The sequence below is a fragment of the Solanum dulcamara genome, chromosome 6 (assembly GCF_947179165.1).
Source record: "Solanum dulcamara chromosome 6, daSolDulc1.2, whole genome shotgun sequence".
Taxonomy (NCBI): Eukaryota; Viridiplantae; Streptophyta; class Magnoliopsida; order Solanales; family Solanaceae; genus Solanum; species Solanum dulcamara.
Window position 1 is genome coordinate 66583222 of NC_077242.1, and position 12792 is coordinate 66596013.

Consider the following 12792-nt stretch of genomic DNA (forward strand, 5'->3'; position numbering starts at 1 on the left):
CTTTTGCTCTTAGAGCGGCAATGCCTACATAGGCCCTAGAGGGTTTAGTAAAACTAGTTTAGCTAGTTTCAGCCTTAGTAGGAAGTTCTGCGATATTAGAATTAAAATCTATATCTTCTGGTTTGTTAACATCCATTTTTAGGTTTGTCATGTTACCTTCGTATTTTAACTTGGTGTCTTTTATATTTATTATGAGATCATTTATTTCAGAATTTTCTGAATCTGAGCTTACCATTTTAAATTATTTTCTCCATATCCTTCGGGTATTTTAATGTTTGCAATATGGGATCCTATAGTTCCTACAGTTTTAACTATAGGTTCTTCATCGATTTTTATTTCCTTTTGATTTAACAAATCTTTTAAAGTTTGTATTTCTTTAATTATTAGATTTCCAAAATATATTATCATTTTTTGTATTTCGTACAAATCTTGTTCTATTTTTAGAAGATCTTCTTCATCAAGTAATTTATAATTGGATTTATTTTCCATTCTATCCTAAACTAGCTAGATGCTTTTTGAAATAATAGTTTTGAAGCAATTTTATTTTATCTCGTTCTCCTATTAGCAGCAGCATAAGAACAACAACCACAACTATAATAATAATAACAACAACAACAATAATAATAACAATAACAACAACAACAATAATAATAACAACAATAATAATAGCAGCAACAACAACAACAACAACAACAACAACAACAATAATAATAATAAGATATAAGTGTCAAAAGGACATCTAAACTATCCCTATTTTTTGAGTTTCATACCTAAACTATTGAGAATGTGAGTTTCATACCTAAACTATCACTTTTCAGTTTGAGAAACACACCTTAGTGGTGTGTAATACACTCTCTCTATTTTTTAATTTTTTTTGTCACATGGTTAAAATATTCTATATTGATAAAAATTAAATAAACTATTAATATTAGTTAAAAACTAAAACTAAATTGTTTCGATCCCCAAAAAATGAAATTATTTTTTTAAAAAAAGTTTAAAATATTTTTCTCACTCATGTGTATGTATCTAGCACAAAACGAGAAACAAATTGGAAGCGGAGGGTTAGGTGTGGCGGGATAGAATTCTTTTTTAAAAAATATATAAAAATACTATCTAAATTATTATTTGAAGGGGGAGGGGGAAGATGAAGTAAGATTTTTTTTAAAAACTTTTAGAAAAGAAATTTAGAAAATAAAAATAAAACAAATAAATTTTGGCGGGGGGGGGGGGGGGGGGGAGGGGGAGTATGGTGAGAAAAAGTGGTGGAGTGGAGTAATAAAAATATTTTATATTTTATTTTACATTTTTTTGAGGGTGGATAGTAATACTTTAATATTTAACTTTAACTAATTCTAAGAATTTATTTAATTTTTATTTAGGTGGAATATTTTATCTATGTGGAGTGTGATGTGACAAAATTTTTAAAATGAAAGAGAGAGTGTAGCACACATACCATGGTGAGAGTGGAATAAAAGAGAGAGGTGTGTTTCTCAAACCAAAACGTGATAGTTTATGTATGAAACTAACCCTCTCAATAATTTAAGTATGAAACTCAAAAAAGAGGAATAATTTAGGTGTGTTTTTGACACTTATCTCTAATAATAATAACAAAAAATATCGATCTCTGAAGGTCGGTTTTTGCAATATTTTTAAAGGAAAACAATCTCTAGATTTGGTTTGCATTTTCCTGATTTTTGACCAATCCTCGAAGGTCGATTTTATTAAAAGATAAAAAAAAATGTGGGATTTCACGGTTTGTTGGTGTTGTGGTTGTTCTTTGTATTCATTTGAAAATCACATTTTGCAAATAATAATAATAATTTTAAAAAACCCGACATTTGGAGGTCGATTTTTGCAAATTCTTTTAAGGAAATCAATCAGGAGATTGGTTTGGATTTTCCTGATTTTTTACGCTTAAAAAATCCAAAGGTCGATTTTATTAAAAAGTAGTTTTAAATTTTTTTTAAACCTACCTTCGAAGGTCGATTTTTGCTGGAATTTTTGGTAGCGTGTCTCATATGGTAAAACAATTTTTATTTTTTTAAAAAGAATCCTGTTTGTTTTAAAAGATAATCTTAGCTTCATAACCGTAGCTTCTTTTCTTAATAAGATGTTATCAATTTAGCAGTCATAGTTAGTGATAGGCAAAGATTTCAAGTTTATATTCCTTGAATAATATATTATAGCAAACAGTGTTATGTGATATATTTTCAAACTCATAATCAGCTTTTTGGATAAGGAGAATAAATGCTGCTATGGATTCCTTTTCTTTTCATAATAATTTTACCTCATAAACGTTTTATGAACTTACAGCTACTCCATACTATAAACTATAGTATATCTTTTTGTCCTAATTTATATGACGTAATTTGATTGGTATAGAATTTTAAAAAATTGAAATTTATAGTTTAAAATACACCACAGTTATTTATGAGACTATAAATCATCTAATTAAAAATAAAATAGATCAAAAAGAAAAATATGCCATATAAATTGCGATAGAAGAGGTATCAAAAAACGAGAGTAGAAAACCATCCGACTCCGCCGCGCTTTCCCATTGAGGAAACCAGCTACTTTCTCCATTTCAAAATAAATAAAGTTTTTATCCTTTAATTTTATTTTTAAAAAGAGGTATTTAAATTATTGAAAAATAATATTTTTTTTCTTTTCAAATTACCCTTGTTTTAATACATGATGTTTTATATTATTAAAGAGTCATTTCTTTCTATAAGGCATTTAACTAAAGATAAAGATAGTAAAATATTTCTTATTTTCTAGGTGTGATTGATTTTTTAAGAGTACGTTCAAAGTTAAAACATCACTTATTTAAAAACGAAGGAAATAATATATTGTTAGTGTGTGCAATTATATTTTTAAAATCTTTCAAGAAAATTGTGGACATATGTCCATTACTACACACAATCATGCGCAAATACTTAATTCCACTGGTACATCATCTGTAAATCCATTTGTGCCATTGATATGAAATTAACGGATCCTATCGATTGCATAATGATATTAAATGAGAAATATTTTCAAGATTGTAGTTTATGGGTATGACGGAGAATGATTGTAGAGCTGCATAGAGAGAGGGTGTGGCCTGAGATGGTGACTCAGGTTGGCATAGTTGGGTTAGAGTTGTATGTGTATCTATGAATCTGTGCATCTATGACAAATGAGTGCGCAACTTTGAGGATATACATGTGTGTATTTATGTATCTATGGCAGGCGAGTGAGCAACTTTGAATATATACATATGTTTATATGTGTATCTATGTATCTTTGCATTTATGACAGACGGATGCGTTACTTTGAGAATATAAATATGTGTATCTATGCCAGAGCGGGATTAGGCCATCAGAGTGGGATTTGACGGGTCAAAATGAAAAGAGGGCATATTTTTATTATTTTCTTCTTGCCTTAGATATCAAAATAGATGAGGGTTATCCTAGAAACCCTCAAAAAGCTGCTCTAGGTTTAGAGAGAAGGAAAGAAGAGATTACTAGCGCAGGAAGGCTACAACACACGAATTTCAGGCCTGTCTCCATAGATTCTCCTTCCGAAAGTCCAAGATCGTGCTATAATTCTTCTACAATTGCTTGGCGCCCATGTAGGCTAGATTCTCTAATTAAGTAGTTCTAAATTTGTTCCCACGCATTTTATATTATAGTTGACAGGAGATTTCATGCTTAGACCTCCGGGCGTGGAGTCTAGATGGTTAAATGATTGTCACTTGTTGTTTAGAATGGGAATGTATGTTGTGGGTTATGAATATTATGTTACTAGTGATAAGGTTCAATCTTTGAATGTTAATCTTGGTGAAACTGTTTAGAAACACAACGATTCTTGTGAGATTAAGTGTAGACAAAAGCTTGGTCATAACGAAATCCTGAGACTTGGGGATTATGGGCTATTGATACATATAGTGATAGGATTATACAATAATTGTGTATGCTTATGCTACTTATTCCCTGTGGATTACTTAACTAATGCGAAGCATGAAATAAAGAGTGAATGTGAATGACTTATTTTGATAAATCTCATGCCATAAACCTATTTGATTATCTGTAGTTGTAGGTTATGATTTAGTCTATATCATAGAGAGACTCTCAATAATGATTGAGTAATGTTATGACGTCTTCTATGTATTTAATTATTGGGGTTGAGTGATTGATTTGTTGTGATTGATCCTAAGACCTTGAAATTCATAATCTTTAATTGACTCTACAAAAAGTGATGTCTTAAATAAAAAAGGCTTGATAAAATATTATTAATAAAGGAAAAATAGAATAAAACCAAGGAAATGACTATTTGTGAACAATTGCATGCAATGAACGTGTTACTTGATTGTGCAAGTATGTGAACTATTCGTTGTGGACTGTGATTGTAATATTGGATTGGGTGTCACGTTCTGACACATATTGAATCGGATGTCAAATTTTGACATATATTGGATCAGGTGTCATGTTCTGACACATATATTAAATTTGGGTGTCATGTTTTGACACCCCCCACACGCACTTGCACGCACGCGCGCGCACACACACACACATATATAGTTTGGGTATGGGTTCAATAAGAGAACCATTGTGTGGCTATCATCTGTGAATTGATCTTGACTATATGGGTGATAATGGAGAAACTGACCTGATTATAACTTAGCATGCCCATCTGGTGTAATAATTGATATGAAAGGACCAAATGTCCAAGTGTTACCATGTTGACTGTTGTATTTGAGATTTACCCTGTGAAACTTTATACTATTCTCAAAATGGTAAATCGGTAATGTGGTTTTCTATATGCCTGTTCGAATTATGTTATGGTGGCTAGATGCATCCACATCATAGGTATGAGGCTGTGGGTAAACAAGTGGAGAATAGTTGATGTGTGGTCTAGTGAGATTGGTGACTTAGAGTCAGATATTGATGTTGTCCTATTGATACATGTGAATAAGCGGGATTGGGAGAGAATTTGGAGATTCTATCTCTAGATAGGCCGCCAGAGCGGAATAGGTCCAACCATGGTGGGCAAGTGCAGTTAGAAGGTGAGTCTTAGTCCACCTAAATATTTTCCTATTTCAAGTTTGATGCTAATTATTCTAGGCCCAAGTGTTGGTGTGAAAGTTAAAGGTGGTAGTCTGGTTAAACCGAGTTAGTGGTGGTCCGTAGTCTGTATTAAAGTTGGCAGCGGGCAAGCTAGAATGGTAAGAATTTATGCATAAAGGTTTAGCGGTGTATTTCCTTAAAAACATTCTTTCTTCTTGTTGATTTCTTTATATTATGCAGTGGGTATTGGGTTGACCGATGATGCCTTCTAGTACATGTTGTTTGTATTGATTCTACTCTTATTATGCCACTTGGCATAGTCTAGTTGCTGGGTCAGTGATGTTTCCTAAGTGAAGACGAATATGATTCTCCGATAGCTTCTACTCTTCCTTTGTTATGGTGGTTGTTGTGTCATTATCTCATTTTATATTGTATCTTTAGAAGCTCTTGTACCTGTTTAGACTCATATCTTTAGGGGTGTTAAAGTGTTTCTTATAATCAACCTTGGAGTTTTAAATTAATGTACGATGTCTTCACTACTCTTTTAGGACTATTAATGGTATTTTGTTAAACTTTCGCATGATATTTTGTAAGGGTTCTCCTATTTAGGTGATAGAGTAGGTGCTCGTATGATCCGGTGGGTTAGTTCATGACAAGTTAGTATCAGATCCCAAGTAGCTAGTCTCCCAATACAAGAGCAAGTGTGGAATAGACTTTTGTGGATTGGTGCGTTGACGTCCACATCTAATCATTGGAAATTTATAAAGCACTTTAGAAAGTCGTTCCATTTCTTTTCTCTTTTTGTGCGATTTGTAGTTTGTGGTATGGGTTGAGTCCAATTGTTATCTCCAGATTTCAATTGGTATTTCGATGAGGTATGAGACTGAAGGCGCACAAGCAAGAGAAATTGGAACCAAGAAGGTTCCAATTACTATCTAGCCTAAAAAGCTGAGTAAATGGATAAATGATCAACTAATGGTAATCCATGAAGGTAATTAAGTTAATGAGTTCAACGTGCTTGTGTGATGTGGTTCCAGATTTTATAATTTTATGCATAGTGATGTCTGCTTGATGGATGATGTATGAATTATGCTTACATGAATAATATGATGTGTGAATTGTGCTTGCATGGATAATATGATGTGTTGTGAATTTTATGTTGTCTGAGATAAATATCTACGTGTAAAAGGTACTTGCCTGAATAGTTGAAATTATGTGAGATATGATTGCTTGGGTTTCTTTGAACTTATTGTCAGAAAAAAGGGTCATAACTTGGTTATGTGCAATGGTCTAGTGATAAATTATAATGTGAATAATGAATGAATTTCTAACATGTCACATCATATACTTGTGTGATAAAATACAACTCCTAGTTATGCGTGGACTTACCGTTGGTAAAGATGATAAGGGAAATTTGTTGTCATGAAAGATTTCCTTAACATATTTCATAACTGATTTTAAACAATGTGATGCTGAATTATTGTCTATGCATTATTTGGGTTGATCTTGAAATTATGTTAAAGGCCTTAATATGATGTTATGTGTTTATTAAGTCAAGACTTGGGATTGAGAGTTCAGGCTATGTTATACTTGTGATCATGGTTGTTTTAACTATTGAATTGAGTTTAAGAGGACTCAATGCTTTAGTTGTTACTAAATTGTGTGTCTATCTGTCAGAATTATTTTAACTATTCGATTGAGTTAATAAAAAACTCAATGCTTTAGTTGTTTCTAAAATGGTGTTTCTATTTATTATGATGTTATTGGTTTAAGGTACATGAAGAACAAATCCCTATAGTGTGCATGTTTGTTTATGCTAAGATAATGAAAAATATTCTTAAGTATGTGACCCGTCATTGTTGTCTAGTATTTTTAGAACGTCGTTGATAATAGGCATAAAGGTTATTGATTTGATATGGGTAATATTGCCGGATTGAGGTGATGAGTTACGTATTCATATGAGTTGATCTTAATAAATGAACGAAGTTAATAAAAAGATAATGTATCACTATGATGGTGATTGAAAAGTGTGAAATTATTGATATTGACATTGATGTGAATTTTATGACATGCCTTGATAGTCGTATTGTGATTGTGAATTTCTTGAACTTTTTATTTTCTCATTATTATGTGAACATGCCAAATAGCATTTTGTTCTTAGATACTGTGATAAGATATCGAGCTCATTCCCGATGAGAGTATATTATCGAGGTCATTTTCGATGAGAGTATGATGCCGAGGTCATTATTGAAGAATGTGACTAATGCTCGATTATTAATTATGAATGAGCATCCTTGCATACTTAATTGTGGTGTATTGATTCTTGTGTTTGACTCTTGAGATAATTAGTGGTTACTTCTCTTTGAGTGGGGATGATGTGCTCATTATAACATTGGTTAGGATGTAAGTGCCTAGATAAAGTTTTCCCTAATATGAGAGTTGACAAGATTTCAGTTTATAACAGATTCCAATAATCTTTATGAATTGTGTGATTTAATGATATTCGATGTCTGAGGTGTAGCATTTGGGAAAAATTAAGGGATATCATGATATGTGAGGGACATAGTATCCCATAGAAACTTACAAAATGAAATTCGGGTTAGTAGGACTCTAGATATACCGTTTGAAAGAAAAGGGGTTAGTCTGGGATGTGATTTTCTCTAAGTTGTAATAGTGTCTCATTATTTATTTAAAAAAACTTTTAGATCGGCTCATGCCCTTTCCTTCGTGTTGTCGTTTGGGAATAAATAAGGGATAAATTGATATTTATTATAACGATCTAGCTCATCGTTACTAAAAATATCTGCGGTAAAGATATATGAATCTTATTCATCATAAGACTAGGATCCATTCCTTAGTATGTAAGTGCATTAGTTGAATTAAGGTCGTACTATGCTCCTATCTCAAAGTTGAGTTGAAAGTGTCTTTCCAATTTAGTGTCAAACTTGTGTTCAAACTAGGGTCAACTTCCAATGACCATAAATCTCATCCTATAATGAATTAGGTGTCCCTGAACTATCAAATTAAAGGTCTATGAGTCTTCTTTTCAACGCCACCAAATATGCCTCATTTAGAGTTCGAAACAAAAAGTTATGCCTATTTATTGAGCATTATCCGTATTGGGCCGCTAGAGCTAGATTAGGCCGCCAGAGTGGGATTTGATAGGCCAGAATGAAAAGAGGGTGTATTATTATTATCTTCTTCTTTTCTTAGGTGCCAAAATATATGATGGTTATCCTAGAAAAGCCCAAAAATATTCTCTAGGCTTGGAGAGAAGGGAAGAAGAGATTACTAGGGTAAGAAAGGCTACAACCAACTGATTTCAAGCCTGTCTCAATAGTTTCTCTTTATCAAAGTCAGGGATCATGCTATAATCTTTATACAATTGATTGGCACCCAGGTTGACTAGGTTTCTCTAATTGAGTAGTTATAAATTTGTTCCCACGTATTTTATATTGTAGTTGATGGGAGATTTCATGTTTAGGCCCTCGGGTACGGAGTCTGGATGGTTAAATGATTTTCACTTGTTGTTTAGAATGAAAATGTATGTTTTGGGTCATGAGTATTATGTGAATAGTCATAAGGTTTAATCTTTTAATGTTAATCTTGGTGAAACTGTATAGAAGACCAAAAATTCTTGTGAGATTAAGTGTAGACAACAGTTGGGTCATAACGGAATCCTGAGACTTAGGGATTATGTATATGGATAGGCTTATACAATAGTTGTGTGTGTTAATGCTAATTATTCCCTGTAGATTACTTAACTAATGTGAATCATAAAATAAAAGGTGAATGTGAATGACTTAGTGTTTGATAAATCTCATGTCATGAACCTATTTGATTATCTATTGTGGTTGTACGTTATGGTTTAGTCTATATCATAGAGAGACTTTCAATAATGATTGAGTAATGTTATTACATCTTTTATATATTTAATTGTTGGGGTTGGGTGATTATGATTGGTCTACAATCCAAGATCGTAAAATTCATAATCTTGAATATGCTCTACCAATAGTGATGCCTTGAATAAAGAAGGTTTGATGAAATATTGTTAATGAAGGGAAAAAAAGAATGAAACCAATGAAATGACTATTTATGAATAATTGCACGCGATGAACCTATTACTTGATTGTGAAAGTATATGAACTATTCCTTGTGGAATATGATTGTCATATTGAATCGGGTATCACATTCTGACATATATAGGATCAAATATCACGTTCTGACACATATATTAGATCGGATATCACGTTCCAACATACACACACATACACATATATATAGTTTGGGTATGAGTTCTATGAGAGAATCATTGTATGGCTATCATTTGTGAATTGATCTTGACTATGTGAGTGATGATAGAGAAACTGATTTGATTATAACTTAACATGCCCATCATGTGTAATAATTGATATGATAGGACTGAAGGTCCAAGTGTTACAATGTTGAATATTGTATTTGAGATTTACCCTATGAAACTTTATATTACTCTTGAAATGGTAAATTGATAATGTGCTTTTGTATATGCCTATTCGGATTATGTTATAGTGGCTAGATGCATCTATATCGTAGGTATGAGGCCATGGATAAATAAATGGCGAGTAGTTGATGTGTGATCTAGTAAGATTGGTGACTTAGAGTCAGATATTAATGATGTCATGTTGATACATATGAATAAGGGGGATTGAGAGACAATTCAGAGATTTTGTTTCTATGCAGGCCATCAGAGCGGGATAGTCCAACCATAGCGGGCCAGTACAGGTAGAAGGTGAGTCTTAGTCTACCTAAATATTTTTTCCTCTTTCAAGTTTGATGCTAATTATTTTAGGGCCAAGAATTGAGGTGAAAGTTAAAGGTAGTATTCTGATTAGACCGAGTTAATGATGGTCTGTAGTTTAGAAACTTCTCTATGTATTAGAAGGTATAGGCCTTGATTTGTATTAGAGTTTGCAGCGGACCGGCTCGAATGATAAGAATATATACATAAAGGTTTGACGGTGTATTTCTTTAAGATCATGTTATCTTCTTGTTAATTTCTTTATATTATGTGGAGGGTATCAGGTTGACCGATGATGTCTACCAGTAGTTGTTGTTTTGTAATGACCTATCCCTGTTGTTATGGATAGGTCAATGGGAAAGGATTTTAGGCCAGAAAACTCTGGGTAGTAACTTCAGAAAAATTTAGCCTAGGCCAGACTTAGATGAATTATGAGTCAGGTGAAGTCTATGATGACCTTGTGAATTGTAGGGGTTTGAATCTCTAATTTTATTTGGTAAGCTGATATCCAAGATGATATGGATTTTTTAAGTCTTCGCGGAATCGCATTCGGGCGAGTAAAATTCTCGAAACTGGACTTGGATTGAAGGGTATAATTAAATACCTCCTTGGAAAAGAGTATGTTGTGAAATAGGGGCTTGGAGATCAAACTCAGAGCTCACTGTTTTTACATATCCCGCTAGATCAGAATTATTCCCGCTAGAGCAGGATGGATCCCGCTAGAGTCGGACAGTCGCGACTTAAGTTGAAAAAAATCTCAAAAATGGTCTGTTTCTGCAAAAATAGTTCCTAGAACGACAGGAGGCAACCTAGGGAAATTTTCATCAATTTTCCATGAATTTCCACGCTTAATGTAAATATTTTACTCTCTAAACTCATCATTCGATTTCTAATGCATATAAACTAGGATAAGTGATCATTGTGGGAGGGTTTTGGCCTTTGGGTACGAGTGGAAAATAGCCTCATAGTGGGATTATGATTATGGGTTTGGCCTAGGATAAGAATTGTGTTATTTTTCATAATAGTTAGGCCATTTTGTTGATCCTTTATATATATTTACTGTTTTTAGATCAAGAACAAGCGGAATAAACCTGTAAAGAGAAAGCTCCTACATTTTAAGATTGTTGAAGCTCGAATTCGAGGTAGGCAATTTTGTTCTCATATGTATTTCATGCATTTGTTAAATTTCTTAATGATATGCATATGTGTATATGAATAAGGGATTGTATGTGAAATTATCACTTAGTGTCCTATTTTGTGATGAATCTATTTTTTGTAATATAATGTTGAATATTATATGTACTTGTGGCTATTTTTGTATATTGGGATTGGGTGTCACGTTCCTACATATAAATTGGATCGAGTGTCTTATTTCAATACATATTTAGATCAGATGTCACATTTCGATACATAGTTGGATCGAATATCACATTTTGATATATATTTGGATCGGGTGTTATATTTCGACACAAATCTAGGACTGGGTGTTATATTTTGACACAAGTTGAGTGTTTATAGGTCCCATAAGAGGGCCCTTATGTGAAGTTATATGAGTTGAAGTTATTGAACTATGGTCTTTCTGAATCTTAATTTAGATAACATTGTTGTTAGTTATTCTATATATATGTGCCTATCTTTAATTTCCATATAAAAACTATAGCTTTAGAGATCTTGGGGAGGAAAAGGTTAGAGTGGGAAGAGGTGTACAAACTTAAGCCAGCTAAGATCATATCTTTTCTGCAGGCTAGAAAAATGGTGGGGCAGGGTTGTTTGGCCAATTTGGACCATATTTAAAATATGGCTATAGAGTTTCTTTCTATTGAGTCTATCCAGTAGTGTGTGAGTTTTTGAAAGTATTTCCTTCAGACTTACCTGGTATGCCTCCGTACCAAAATATAGATTTTTATATTGACTTAAAGCCGGGTACACATCCAATTTCCATTCTTTCCTACCGTATGGCTCCGATAGAGTTGAGAGAGCTCAAGGTTCAGATCCCGAAACTTCTTGATAATGGATTTATTCATCCCAGTGCTTCCCCTTGAGGTGCTTCAATGTTGTTTGTCAAGAAAAAGGATGATAGTATGAGAATGTGCATTGACTACCGACAACTGAATAAGGTCACCATAAAAAATAAATACCCTTTGCCTCTTATTGATGACCTTTTTAATTAGTTGCAAGGTACCCCAGTCTTCTCAAAGATTGATCTCAGGTCTGGGTACCACCTATTAAAAAATAGTCCTGAGGGCATGCCCAAAATAGCTTTTAGTACTAGATATGGGCACTATGAATTTTTGGTGATGTTTTTTGGGCTGATCAATGTACCTGCAGCCTTCATGAGTTTGATGAATGGGATGTTCAAGTCATTCTTGGATTCGTTCGTTATCATGTTTATAGATGATATATTGGTATATTTGAAGAGTGAATAGGAACATGCAGACCACCTCCGAATTATCTTAGGTGTTTTGGGAAGACAAAAGTTGTATGCAAAGTTGTCTACATGTGAATTCTGGTTGCCTTTAGTTGCCTTTTTAGGCCATGTTATTTCAAAGAAAGGGGTAATGACAGACTCACAAAAGATTGAGGTAGTTACGAACTGGGCTCGACCTTATTCTGTGACCGAGGTTAGAATTTTTATGAGACTGGCCAGTTATTATCTTCGGTTCGTGCAGACTTTGCTTCTATTGCTACTCTCTTAACTAGAATGACTAAAAAGGAGGTATCATTCGAGTGGACTGATAAGTACGAAGAGAGCTTTCAAGAGCATAAACCTCTTCTGACCACAACACCAATTTTGACCCTATCGATCGAAGGTAAAGACTTCATTATTTATTATGATGCTTCACATTCAGGATTGGGTACTATTTTGATGCAGGATAAGATTGTTATAGCTTATGTTTTACGGTAGTTGAAGATATATAAAAAGAACTACCCGACTCATGACTTGGAGTTGGCAGTGATAGTGTTTGCATT